Source organism: Hirundo rustica, chromosome 6, assembly GCF_015227805.2.
Source record: "Hirundo rustica isolate bHirRus1 chromosome 6, bHirRus1.pri.v3, whole genome shotgun sequence".
NCBI classification, from domain to species: domain Eukaryota; kingdom Metazoa; phylum Chordata; class Aves; order Passeriformes; family Hirundinidae; genus Hirundo; species Hirundo rustica.
In genome coordinates, this window is record NC_053455.1 from 26,029,183 (window position 1) to 26,043,581 (window position 14,399).

General features: G+C 41.9%; 1 long non-coding RNA gene across 1 annotated transcript; it reads left to right on the forward strand.

Moving 5' to 3' along the window:
• The first annotated feature begins 5,994 nt into the window (after nt 1-5,994).
• On the forward strand, nt 5,995-12,656 carry LOC120754284 (uncharacterized). The gene is made up of 4 exons (XR_005701367.1): nt 5,995-6,056; nt 7,481-7,572; nt 8,009-8,111; nt 8,962-12,656. It is a non-coding gene; the product is annotated as an uncharacterized LOC120754284 (long non-coding RNA).
• Nucleotides 12,657-14,399: the final 1,743 nt, after the last annotated feature.

Sequence of the window (14,399 nt, forward strand, 5' to 3'; positions counted from 1 at the left end):
AGTGCTTTTGTTAATTTAATGGAATAGAATGCTTAACCCTTTTTGTGTTAGAACAGGGACAGGATATGGTGTTTTATATTAAATATTTTCATTCATTTCAAGGTGTTAGTGCTTTTACCCTGGAAAGAGTTTTGGCAAAGGCTAACTTGACAATTCATATAGGCTTTCTTTCATTATATTCCCAGGTATAAATGGCACCGTATCAAAAAGATGAATTTTTGATTAGCAGAAGGACAACATATCACAGGTTTGTTGGACTAACCTGGCTTCAGTGTCTACTGATAAAACTCAGACGAAAGTCTAGCTCCACAGACCACAGATAAAAAAACCCCACTTTTGATGCAAGTAAAAAATAGTAATGAAACGTAATTTTCAAAAACATATGCAAACAATTCTGATGGCAAGCCAGTCAGCCTTGCCTGTCCCACAGCCACAAAGGGACCCTGCACCCTGCAGCCAGTCCTCTGGGAGCAGGGATGGCCTTGAGAGCCTTCAGAACCAGCTCTGCTCACAATAGTGGGAGCTGAGGTTCAAACACTGGCTTTTGCTATGTTTAACCTATTACTCTATTTGACTGTCTCATTCCTGGGTGTATCATCACCTGCATGGATGAGGACTGAATAGTTCAGTACTTTCCTATTGTTAGGTCAGCATATATGCTGCTGTAATGGGGAGGACTCTAGAAGTGTTTATGCCCAAGGGTGGAGAACATGAGGGCCTGAGAGGAATAAAGCATAACTGCTTGTGTGTGCTGTGTTTTCAAGGCAGATGAACAATTGGGTGAATCTGGTTATTATATTGGCCAGAAATGAAGCAAAACAACCCTGGGTGTATCATGTCCTTGGAGTTGCAGATTTTCAGAAGAAAATGTACAGGGATACTAGAGTTCTCACAAGCATTCATTCCAAGTTCCTAATTGATTGTGGGTGCTATTTTTAGACATCCTCACCTACGTGCCAGGGAGATAACCAGAAGCTAGTAACTCCTATGTTAGCAGGTTACTGGGAGTGGCTCAGTACCATCAGCCTGGGGTGGAGAGGAGCATTAGGCAATTCAGGAAGCATTTGGCAAAGCAGTTAGCAAAGACTTCTCCCTCCCCTAATCACCTAGTTGATACTCTTGATACTAATCAAGATAATAGCTGTCCCAGCTTGCCTCTCTTCTTTTCCAGTCCCATGAAATGCAGTGCTCTCTTTCTGCTAAGGAAGACAAGTGGCAGGTGATGTGATCACAGAGGGTGTGGAGCTGTTCTGCAAAAAGTCAACAGGCAAGTGGATATGGCTTATAATATGACTTAAGTTCAACAAGGAAAATACACAAGACTACCTCCCCTGTTTAGTTTTGTGTACATAAAATTTGTGAAGTTCACTTTTGGCATGTGGATGGGCTGCCATTTTGGGTAGTGATGGGGAATGCAGCACTAATTTAAGAGTAGGTGATGAAGATATAAAAGTGATTGTAAGCCTGCACCCTGGTGCTTATCTCTACTCTCTCTAGTGTTCATCTCCTATCTATTATTATGGTTATCACTTACAATAAAAGGGCATTGATTTACAAAACACTTGAACTTTATTAACAAGGCATTGTTGCAAGATGATGAAGTCAAATGAGAGTTCCATAGAAGGTGAAGGTGACTTGATAGAGTGTGATGTATGTATTTGCTGGTGGCAATGATTTGCATGTCTGGCTCTTATAGGTCTGGGCTTATATTTTCTGCCATTGCCAGCACAGTCCTTATTGTAGTTTACAGTAGTTCTGTCTTGTGTTTCCTTATCCAGATTGCATCCAGCTGTATTTCTTTCAGTATTTTTTTGCCATTCCAGCTGGATAGCCATACTAGATTGGAGAAGAAATCCAGTTACTTACCACTCCTTGTGAAGCTCTAGATACCATAAGATTTATCATTTCTGTTGGTGTTTTGTTGGCCTATGGACATAAGATTACAAAATCTATGCTCACCACTCTTTTTTTCCCCCCTCTCTTATGGTTCACGACCCTGATGAGAAATTTTTCAGAGGGATAGTAAGAGATTGCAGAAATTTGCTTCTTGAGGTTATGGGTGAACTAGAAAAACAAAGAACAGATATTGTTCCTAGTTGTTTTATTTCCCCACTTAAAAACACATACTTAAACCTTTATTAGAGCCTTCCAGCAAACACTCCACTTAAGGCCTTGGGTGTTGAGTTTTTTTTCTTTACTTTGCAAGATCAGCATACTGTAAAACTCCTGGGAATAGAGATCTAAGGGGACAGGGAAGAGTAAGTAGAAGTATTTAGTGAAGGATGTTAAACTATTCCAGACAGAATCCTTGAGGGAATATCTTTCAAGAGAAATCCCTAAGTGGCGAGACAAGCTGGGAAAATATTAAGCCAATATATTTTACAGCCTTCTGAAGAGCTGGTGGAATAATACAAGGAACGTTTTCCTTTCTTGTCACATTCATTTTCAGCCTGTGTGCAGTGCTGGCAAATGTTAAGCACCTTGTGAAATACTGCCTTTAAACACAACTGCTAACAGGTTTCCATAGCTATAAACTACAGGACTGAGTGTGGCTACCTCCAGTGAGCTGTTAGAGGATTCTGCCAAGAGGCTTCTGTAGCTCCCTCCCCTCTCCCTCTGCCCGTGACTGAGTTTGTAGGAAAAGGAAAAAAATCCTGTTCTACTTAAAAGCCACATATGTTATCTGGTAAATAATGTAAATGAGTTTCTGTAAGCAATCCTAGCTGTCTTCTCCCTTATTTGCTTATATGTGTGCATCACATTTCACACCACATGTAACATAATCAATGTGTGGCTTGCATGCATCTATAATATAATGTATTCCTCTATCTTCTATATGATGGCATTACAGAAAATTAGTTTTGTCGTAAAAATACTATATAATACACTTTATATGATTTAAATATTTTTCATTAATGGATTGAATCACATGCTTCAAAAAGATCAACAAATTATTGTGTACTATATCACTGAGGTGAAAATGCTGCCTCCCCAAGCGCTGCCTTTTGCTCTTGCATTTAGCTTTTGGCATTAATTAGCTGCTGTTGGGTGTTACGTGAGGTAGAGGGGACCACTTGTTGGAAATTACTAAACTGTTATAAAGAGGATTTTAGTGAGTTTGAGGAAACGTATGATCTATTTTTGGGAAAATCTGGAGGTTGTTTGTTTGTTTTGGATAGTGGAGAATCAGGAAAAAAAATCTTGCCAGGGAGGAAATGGAAGATAATTTGAAAGCATGTGAATGAGCTGGAAGAAAGATAGGATTCCCACATTTTCACTCATACATGTTTTCATCACCTGGAAAGGTAGGAGCAGAAATGCCTACTCAAAATTTCAGTGCAGTGAACATTACTTTGAATTCAAGGTTATTCTTCGGGAATTTGACAGAGAGCATGAGTGCCAAATATTTAGCTGAGTTTGTTTCTTGTGGAGTAATAAAAGTTCAGGCACCTGAGTGAGATTCTGGGCTCTGTCTCTGTGTTGGGGTTGGACATGGACCAGTGCTGGGCTTTCAATTTATTGTACTTTGCCTTTTTGTCCAAGACAATCCATTACTTCCTCTCTGCACCTTATTGACCATGTAGTTCATGTTCATTGACAGGGAATAGAAGTGGGGATGTAGCATCTCATAATATAAAAAGTCTTTTAATATCACTTTGAATTATGGATAGCAGCATTCAAAACATTTACCAGACACTTGACTGTGGGATGTGACTTGCCCTGAGACACCTTTATCAGTGTAAGTCACCATTTCCCCTGCTCTGATGTGGCCCACTTGGAGGGGTTTGCACTACTAGAAAAGAGTGTGCCGATGTGTCAGTGCCAGATAGGTATGGGTGGGATGCACGTACATTTCTACTAGAGCAAAGTAAATTCTCATAGCATAATTTCCACGCTGAGATGAACAATTCTGTTGTGACTGCATTACTTTCCCAGCCATGACCCTACAGAGCAAACTTATTTTCCCTGACCTTTAAGGCCTTTTGAAAACCACTGTGGACCCCAGAGCACAAAATAGCATACAGTTTAGCTATTATACATCTAAATATACATGCGCACTGAGATCCAGATCTTATCTATGTTCTTTGGTTCTTAGTGCACACTTCATAGTTCATTTGCACTAAATGTGTTGCTGATCCTAGACAGATTAACAGGATGATCCAGTTCTCTCTATAAAATCAGTCTATCCTCATCACTGATGCTGTATCTTCTCCTGGTCACATATTTAATACCCATACACTCAGACAGCTTGTTGATGAAACAGCAGCTTACTTTAAAGATTGTCTTTAAAATGTTGATTTATCTTTTCTGTATTTCATGAAAAAGACAGAAGTTTATTACAAAAATGTCAAGAAAAAAAGATGAAATATGAACATGAATCAATCCACTCTAGGATCAATATGCTATAACCTATTGATAATCTGGCCTCTATAAAAGCAATAAATCTGCTAGAAGAAATCTAATTTTTCCCCCAAGACTTGACTGAGGTCACATACAAGATTTCAGTGAACTTTTCTTCAGGCAGTTTGCTCTTACTTATAAAGGCAGAGTAGCTCCTGGGATATAACATGACCCTAAGAATACTCTCCTGGGACTGAAGGATAGACTCATGCCTGGATCAAGCCTAAGCAGAGTGTAGTCAGCCTCTAAAACTACAACGCCATGTGGCACAGATTTCTTCAGGGGATTCCTCAGCCCCAAGCCAGAGGACATCATCAATAATTCCTAGTTAAGTAAGGGTGCAGTCATTTGCCAAAAATCTTCCTTTGCAAAACATAAACACCTCTTTCTTCCTTAGGGAAGGGAGAAAAGGAATAATTTTAAAGATGGGATTTTTTTCTTCAGATCACAGTATCTGATCATTCAGAGCACAGCAGTGAAGATAAGAACCCAGATAAGTTTCCATTCACAACCACACAATGGGAAGACAAGTTTAGTCATGGGTGGTCTTTATTTATATTTCTTCCATACATCCAGAAAAAATAGATGTTTTTCTCAGAAATTGCTGAAGAATGAATCATGTAGAGGCTCATTTAGCACAGACATAAAGCCTTGAAGATGTGTGTGGTTGCTCCAGTCTCTGGATAAGGCAGCTACCTGTATCTGTTCAAATTATCTTAATCTAGGTAAATCTCCACTGAAGGTAGAAGCTGCTCCTCTCTGGTTTGAGCATCCGCGTTCCCAAAGGTGGTGTTGTTCTGTGATGTCCAGGCTTGACTTCCTTGAGGTTGCTTTTGACCCCCCATTAGGTTTTTGTCAGTAAATAGCTACTTACCCTCTGACTTGGAAATCCCCAGAAAGGCAATGAAGGAACTGCAAAGTGAGACTGATCTGTCTGTTAAGTAAGAATGACATTTTGAACGGAATCTAATTACTGCAATGTCTGTTCAGGAAAGGCAGCTCAAAAGATCCATCATGAAAAAAAAGCTGGTGACAAAAATGTCTCTCTTCAAAGGAGAGATGATGGTTCCAATATCCAAGGCTTCTATTTGAACATACTAGCATCCTGACATGCTAACATTTCAGAGCCAAACACAGTGAAAAAAGCATTAACATCAACCTCTGTGGAAGAATGCTGAAAAACATGAATTTAAGTAAATTAATCCATTCTGTCAATAAATTAGGAGTAACCGGATCCTTGCTTTGAGTTGTAGGAACATTGGCTTGTCTACAAAATCAATGCTTTAAATATGTATGCATGAAATAAATGGTCAGCTCTTTTGGTTATGATATTTTTTACTCCTTTTGCTTTAATTAGGCAAGAAAGTCATTACACAAGGCCTTTCTCCATTAAACCCCCTGATTTATCACTTAAGTCACCATCTTGTGCCTGTAACACAAATTCGATTTAAGTTTTCCCATAGAACACAAAAATAATTTCAACACTTATGAAAAAAGATATGGACAGTATTTTTCCACAATACTTACAATTCCTTTAGGGGTCTTTTTAATGCACTACATAAAGGCTTCAATTTTCTTTTCTGCATTGCCTTTAGAAGGTTTGCTGGGGAAAGACACTACTGGCTAGCTGGAAACAGCAAAATATGTTTGAAAAGGTAGGTTTTAATTACAAGTATTACTTTGTTTTTGCTGAGTTGCAAGTAATTTGTGAAAAGTGATGTCACTTGGCCAGCAAAGAGAGTTGGAGCCTCATGTCAGAGATGGAAAAGCCTTGTGCACACTGTTCTAAACACCAGGACAAGGACTTTCAGGTTTAGGAGGAATAGCATAGCATTTGGCTATCATGAGCTGAAAGCTGTGCAAGTGTGATCGATAACTACTGTGACTTCTGCTGTTAACTCTTCACTTAAGAAAATCACCTAATAGCATTGATTTTTGTTGCTGTTATGTGACTGGGTAGCTTGCTATCAGCTTGAGCCAGGAAAAAATTGCAGTAAGAAAAAAAGAAATTGCTTATCAGAAAATCAAATGTGTGAACAAGCAGTAGCCACATCCAAAAGATCCTCAGAAATGCATGAATGACAAGATTTTGACTCAATTTTATTTACCAAAAAAACCCCACCAAAAACAAACAAACAAACCTAAAAAAACAAAACACACACACACAAAAAAGGTCATATTTTAAATAGATCAAACCCTATGCCCTGCCATGAGGGTGTTTAGAACTGTGTACAGGACAAAGTAACTGCAGTTTTGTTATAAGGCTGGCACTACAACTATTTTTATGTATGAATTAGCAATTTTATAACTTTACATGAGCATGTAGCTTACATTTTATGCAGCCAAATTAAAACTTGGGCACTACTGTTCAGAGTAACATCTGGCAAATGTCCTACATAATAGATGAGTTTCATTAGAAAAAATAATTTAAGAGAGGAAAACAAATCTTTTGTGTAAGTTTTATTAGCAAGCTATTCAAAAGAGAATTTAGGGAACACTATTTCCATGGTTCTGCATTAGGAGGAAAATTTGCTTTAATTAGGTATGGTAAGTGATCAATTTCGCATGCTATGATTAGGGGAAAGCTCTAGTAATTATATATAGAGTAAGATGTCCAAGTCCTTCAACATCTGTTCCTAATCATCAAACTTACAATATAGAAAAAGCTTACATTTGTATTAATTTTGTATGACAGAAACCCAAATCCAAAATATTTTATTGCGATCTTTATGTAAAAATGCAAATTCTATTTTAAATAAAATTATAATGCCTTGCATTTTATGGGATTTATTATCTTTCTGTTGCAAAAAAGTCTATATTTTGTTATAAAGGACCTCTATTTGTAGGATAGGAATAAAAGGGGAGAAACACACCGCTTTAATTATCTTAAGTAGTCTAGAAACATTTTAACTTCTCACTCAGGCACTTAAAAAAAAAAATATCTTGGTTTCTGTTTATTTCTTTAACTTGTATCATATCTTAATTTAAAGTCAAAATGGAGGACCATAATTCTTGAGAGATAAGGCATGAGATTTAAAATGTATGCTCACTAAGCTGCTTAAAAATTTTCCACTCACAGGTAAGGACTTCGTAAATAAAAAGTCAAGGAGATGAAATAAGAGAAAGCAAAATCACACTCTCCCATGTTGTATTCACATTGATCCAAAAGAGGTAATAAGAACCAGAATTCTGATTTTATTCCCTTATAAGGCTTTTGTTGTCTTTGATTCAGCAACTTTAAAAATAAATAAATAAAAAAGAACAACCAAAACCCCACCCTCAAACCACACACAAAACACATCGAAAAAGAAGTCAACAACCCAACCCAGACAGCTCTACTGTCTTACTGGCATTTCAGTAACTGCTGAAAATCAACTGTAATTTTTCTTGCCAGCTAGAGATTTCTCAGAAATTAAATTTGCCTGTACTGACAATTTCATAGTGGCAACTTTAATCATAAAACCCAGATAATAAATGACTTGCTCATTCATTAACTAATAGAACAGGAAAAGTGGCAAGTCTGATCCCCAAAACTGTCTATCTTCAAATATCCTCTTGTTCTGATTTTTGTTTACATCATATACTTATTTCTTGTTTTCCTTGGAAGCTATGGGAAAATTAGAAATGTGAAAACTCAACAACTGCAAACCAGCAGGGAAGATATTAAAAACACTTTATTTCCGGCATTCTTCATCTATATTAATGATCAGGTAATGTCTTTGAGAAACAAAAGACATAGAAAAGATTTTGTGATCTGCTTTTATCCGTAGAAGTCTCTTTAATATTGAAAACTTTGATTTCTTGTCTGTCAGAATTTATGTTTCTGACTGTTATAATTCTCTGGCTTGAAATCCCTGGCGATGCAGTTAACACGTCTATGGCTTCAGTCTTCTGATCAAAGGATCGTGGATTATCGTTTTCCTGGACAGATCCTCTATTTTATTACAATGCACTCTTTGTGGCAGGCTAATTTCTCTGTCATCAGGATTTACTGTTTAATTCCAGAAACACTGAGATACACTTGGGAGAAAGGGATATGGTTTATGGGGAGTAACACCTACTTAAAAAGGAAATAACTTTTAAACTAATCATAATGCTATCTATGGTAATTTCTATTTAATTTCAAACATAAGTACTTGCATTGGATACAGTTCTTAACTGATCAATCCAAATCAAAAAGGTAAGACAAACCTCTCTAAAACATGGAAATATACATGTGGATATCTCATATGTATCTCACTCAGATTCCTACAAAGACGTCAACAATTTAAGATTCATTGAAATATTGTTTTACAATATATTATACTCTCAAAATTTATTGTTTTCTCCTCTTTGTGCTATTTATTTACCACAATGAACTTCTCTGTTTACATAATGAAAGTCTCAACAGTTGCCTTTTTTACCATCACAGCCATACTTAAATCCAGGTTCTTGACAGTATGATACTTGATAGCCATAAAATTAACTGCCTAGTGCAATGCTGTCAGACTGTGCATGAAGTTGCATTTACTAAACAACTTTGCTCTCCTTTCACTCTGCTCACATGCTAACTCCCTGCAGGGCAATTTTGAACACACCAGGGCTCCTCAAGAAGCTGACAACATGCCACAAACATCCATTGCTCTACAAGAGATGCACCACGGGCCAGTAAAAACTGCAAGTTTAAGGTCTGGCGTTCCTCAGGAGTTGCTGGAAACAAGATAGGAGCACTTAATCCTATCAGGAAGCTGGAAATCTCACTTCCAAAAGAGCCATTTTTACACCCAGACTGCTGTAGGAAAACTTTGATAAAACACTTGACTGTGGCTGACAGCTAGATGAGCTCCCTTAGCCATAACAACATTTATAGTGTTGTTTTTTTTCCCAAGACGAGGATTGGAAGATACCGGTGCATCAGATACTCAGCCCACTGCAAACAAAGCAATCTTTAGCAGATGTTTAGAATACTCAAAGCCTACCTGGAAGTTTATCACACATTAACTAACTCAAACCTCGTTCAGGCTGGATGGCTGGAAAGGAAGGGAAGATACCAATGATGGCTGAGCTATCGTAGAATGGCATGGGTTGGAAGGGACCTTAAATATCATCTAGTTCCAAACACCCTGGCCTGGGCAGGGATATCACCCAGGGATTGCTCAGAGCCCCATCCAACCTGACCTTGCACACTTCCAGGGATGGTGCATCCACAGCTTCTCTGAGCAACTTGTTCCAGTGCCTCAGCAACGTCACAGTAAAGAATTTCCTCCTTTCATCCAGTCTAAATCTCTTCTCTTTTAGTTTAAGTAATTTACCCTTGTTCTATTACCATCTGCCCATAAAAAAAGTTCCTCTCCCTCTCTTTTAAAAGCCCTTGATAAGTACTGGAAAGCCACAATGAGGTCTCCCCACATCCACCTCTTCTCCCAGCTCTCTCAGCCTGTCTTCGTAAGAGAGGTGCTCCAGCCCCCCGATCATCTCCGTGCCCCTCCTCTGGGCCTGCTCTAAGAGGTGTACCTCTCATGCTGAACACTCCACACCTGGATCCTGCACTCCTTATGGGGTCTCACGAGGGCAGAGCTGAGGGGCAGAGTCACCACCTCAGCCAGACAGCTGCTTTTCCTCCTTGTTTATCAAACTGTTCACTCCTGCCCAAAGGGTCAGTCCCAATGGTTCCAGCACATCTCACTGGACCTAAGATAATTTAACTCCCCAAATGACTTTTTTTGCTCAGAATTGCTTTTCTGCCACCTTAGCAAAGAAGATCAGCCATCAAGGAATCTGAAGTGTGCCAAAGCAAGTGCAAAGAGAGGTGTGGGGGGGAAAGGCGCTGAATGAGTTGTTAGGTCAGCACAAGCCATGACAGGTACCTTTGCCCTCATTCCTGCTTTCAGTGTGACATAATATTAAGAGTGCTGACAAAGGAGCTCTGTCAAGTCTTGTGGCTGCAGTTGGAGGAGGCATCACACCAAAACACAGCTGCTCTGCCACGAGTTGATACTTACTGCCAGAGCAGGCAAATGAACAGTAGGTACAGCTGCTGATGCCTCAGCTCTTTCTGTGTAAAGCTAAGCCCCCAATGAAGGTGGATGTAAGGCTCTGGACTTTGCACTTTTGAAGGGGCTGAGGCAGAAACTCACATTCTCTTCTGTCAGCACTGAAGAGAGGTTGAAACTTGCAGCAAAGAGATGGGAAGGGCAGGTGGGGTTAGTGACTTCTTAAGAAGCCATGGCAAGGTGTGCTAGGACTGTGTGTCATCCCTGTACAAACACTACCTGCCCCCTGGCCAGAAGGGCTGTATAACCATACTAACGTTGTCAGAAAACTACCTTCTGTAGGTAGAACTTCAATTACTGTCTCCCTAGATCATGAGACATCAGCTCTACAAATCATGCTATGAGGTATTAAGAGTACTGTTTTACAGTTTCTCACTGATATAAAGAATACTCTTCCCTTCTTCCCTTTCTCTTGCTGGGGCCTATGCAGTTCAGCCCTTGGCATTGAAGAGGTCTGGTTTTCCAGCAGGAAAAATCTGAAAACAAGACTGAAAATGTTTAAAACTCTCTGCTCTGAAAAAGTTTGAAGCAGTTAATCTGTAAATTCTCTTGTCAAAAAAATAGCATTAGTGTATAACAAATATCCAGGCTTGACTGATACCAATTATTCTAATCCTCTAAAACAAATCTCCTTAAAATCATTCTGCCAGCATGCTAATGTCCTGTTTTACTCTACTGAACTCTAATGTGTGCCATACTGGCAGTGAAAGCAACAGATATGCAGGACTCAGAAGTTTTCAAAATTAGACGAAACGGAAAATAAGAAAACACAGAATCAATTTTAGAAGCGAAAAAGATTTCAGCATTGTAAGGATAAACAGAGCTTTACGTGGCAGAAGGATCGCTCACATATAATTGAATGATGTAAGATTTTTAATTAAAATGTGGTGACACCTTTTATGCCTGTGATACACAGCAGCATAAACAAACCTTATGCATATCCAAAAGTGCAGGTGACATTGTGAATTGCGTGATTTCACACCTTCATGCCTTCGTTTGTGTCCTGTGCAACACTTATACTGTGCATGCTCTGCGATAGCTTTGTTTGGGGAACAGTGGAGTGGTAACAAGAAGTGTTATGGAAGGTTCAATGTTTGGTCCTGTTCCAGCTCTTTTATTCTTCTGTATGGTTCTCATACACTATAGTATACACTGAGTAGTGCTTCGCCTTTTTGTTGACAAGCTCATGGCTTGGCTTTGGGATTAATACAGTTGCAGCTCAGCATCTCTCAACTCAGTGCTGGTTCCCTAAGGGGAATGAGAGAGTTCTTGCAGTGTCTGTGGGCCAGGCAGGAATTTGTCCTTTCTTGGTGATGATCACGTTGATGCGTGAGAGAGGCTGTGATTGCTCAGGTTACAAACTCATTCCAGTATAATGATGGAAGGAAAACTGTTTCTGGGTGCAGTCTGTATGGAGGGAGAGTTTCTAACCTAAGCAACCACAGTCTCTATCACACACCATCATTATCATCATGCAAGGGGCATTATCATCACCAAGGGACAAAGAGATGAAGTAAAATAGCACCGGTGAGTAAAAATAAATAAGATCACTACTCTTGGGGTTTGTTCCCCCACAAGGTTTATCTTCACATGGAACAGTAATGCATCTCACTGCTACTGCAAATGCTAGCATGAAAAGCACATCATGGGAGAAAACACTTTGTCCACTAGAAAACCTGATTTGCCAACAAAGGGCAGCGAATGCCCTCCTGAGGAAGACATGATATCAATGCTGGAGGAATAAAAGTATTTACAGCTCTGTGAACATCATTCTGCAAGTGGAATTGTGGACTCAGTTTTCTAAGACAAACCTCTAACTTGCTAAGGTGACTTTTTCTGATGGAAATCTGGCATCTAACCCGTAATTTCAAACTTTCAGGAGAGAAATAAAGTTGTAATGACCAACTGCTGCCAGAAGGCATCCCTCTTAGCCCTTAACTTGTCAAAGTGGCATCATTACACTTGAGAGAAAGGCTAGAAGTTCAGCGTCTACAAATACTTGATTCTGGTACAGGCCTATATATTTGCATGTGTGTATAAACAAGAAAAGGGGGAAAATCAAAGGGTTTTGGCACATAATAGCTTTGACGTAATAAAAAGGTGTGAACAGTACAATAACGCATCAACAATATTTCCTGATGTATTCAAATTTGATAACATCAAGATTTTGAAGTTGAACTAATCTTGCATCCCTTGCTGATTATGACAACTGCTCTTAACCTATCATACATGACTGATTTTTCAGAAAAGCAGTAAGGGATTAATAAGATTCAGAATTGTACCTTATTAATTAAAACCCCACTTTAATCTGAAGTGTGTACCTAAATCAAGTAAGGTTCTCTGACAGTCCATATCTTGCCACATATAAATTTATCTGATGTAATAGTGCTTGGCTCTCGACAGAGCTGTCAGGGAATAACTTTAGAGGATTAGACCTGTGCTTAGTGCTGTGCACTGAGGGGTAGATACCACTGGATTTAAGGAGAACAAACGTGGAATACGTGACCCGCTCCTGCATATGGCTGGAGTTTGCAGCTCAAGCAGCATCAGCAGCACGGACTGCTGGTAATCCCGTCAGGATTCGCGACGTGAAGGGGAAGAAAAGAACCAGCGCAGATTTTGCCTTTTTTGGGAGTGCAATGTGCCGGGTTCCGGCCGAAGCCCTGTCAGTGCCGTGCCGTGCGGTGCCGGGCGCTGAGCGGGCTCCGCGGGGCGCGTTCCCCACGGGCGGGCACACACACGGACCCGCGTCCTGCGGGCTCCCGGGCGGAACTCAGCCCATGCTGCCGGCCGTGGAGGTGCGGAGGGGTGTGTGTCTGTGTGTCTGTGTGTGTGCGGACTGCGCGGGGCCGCCCGGGACAGCACGGGGGCGGCCGGGCAGGATGGATGCCCTCGGCACACGGACGGCTGCGGGGCTGTCTGGTATCGGTAACTTCACAGACACCGACTTAGGCACGGCTGCCCTGCCCCGTGGCCGCAGGCAGCAGCTCTCCGCAACGTGACTTTGCTTTGGTTTTGTTTTTTTTGGAGGCTTCTCTCGTCTGTTTAGCAAATGCGGGGCACGTCGCGTGTGTGAGCGGAGCTGAGTGGCTGCCTGCGGTTCCCTCTCAGGACGCTTTTTACGTGAAAGCATGCTGCTCGGTCGAAACAGACCCGACAGCGACCGCGGCACCACACTTCGCGGCCGGGAGATGCAGGGAGTGTCACCGGCAAGGTGCCACGCGGGGGAAAGGCGACTTTTGGTTCGGAACGAAGTTTATCACGGTTTCACCGCAGCTGTCCCGTCGTGGCACGAAGCCGCCCACGGCCCGGGAGGTGATTCCTGCTACGAGAGCCAAGCGACCTGGCGGGCCCTTTGAGATAAAATCCAGTGAAGTGCTATTTTGCTGTGCAAACCTTTTGTAAAGCAGTGCGTTCGTCGCCCAGAAGAGCTCTATCTGCCGCTTAATGCAACAGTTCCGTTTGGTGCTGAAACTGCCGCTGCGGTAGCCGGAGGTAAGAGACGGCCGGAGAGCCCCGGCGCGGCATTGGCAAACTGGACGTGTACTATTCCAAGAGCTCCGGAGCGGCGAGGCAGGCGAGGCGAGGCGAGGCGCGGTGCCCGCGGCCCGGCGGGCCCTGGCGGGGGTCGCAGCCGACATGCCCGGGGAGAATTCCTCAATGGCGCTGCCCACGCCCCCTCCGGGGGCGCGCGAGACCGCCGGCCACGCCCCCCCGCGCACGTGTGGGAGCCCTCGCCGCGCGTTCCCCCGCGGGCCGGCCCCGCCCCGCCCCACGCCATTGGCCGTCCGCGCCGCCGCGGGCGGGGAGGGGGCGGGGCGATCGCGCCGCGCCGGGCGGCCCCGCCCACGTGCGGCGGCGCGAGCACACATCCCGCACGTAGCCGGCGTATTAATCAGCGCGGGGCCATCTGCCGCCCTCCTCACCGCGGGCGGGGGCTGCCCGCGCCCTTCCCTCACGCCCCGG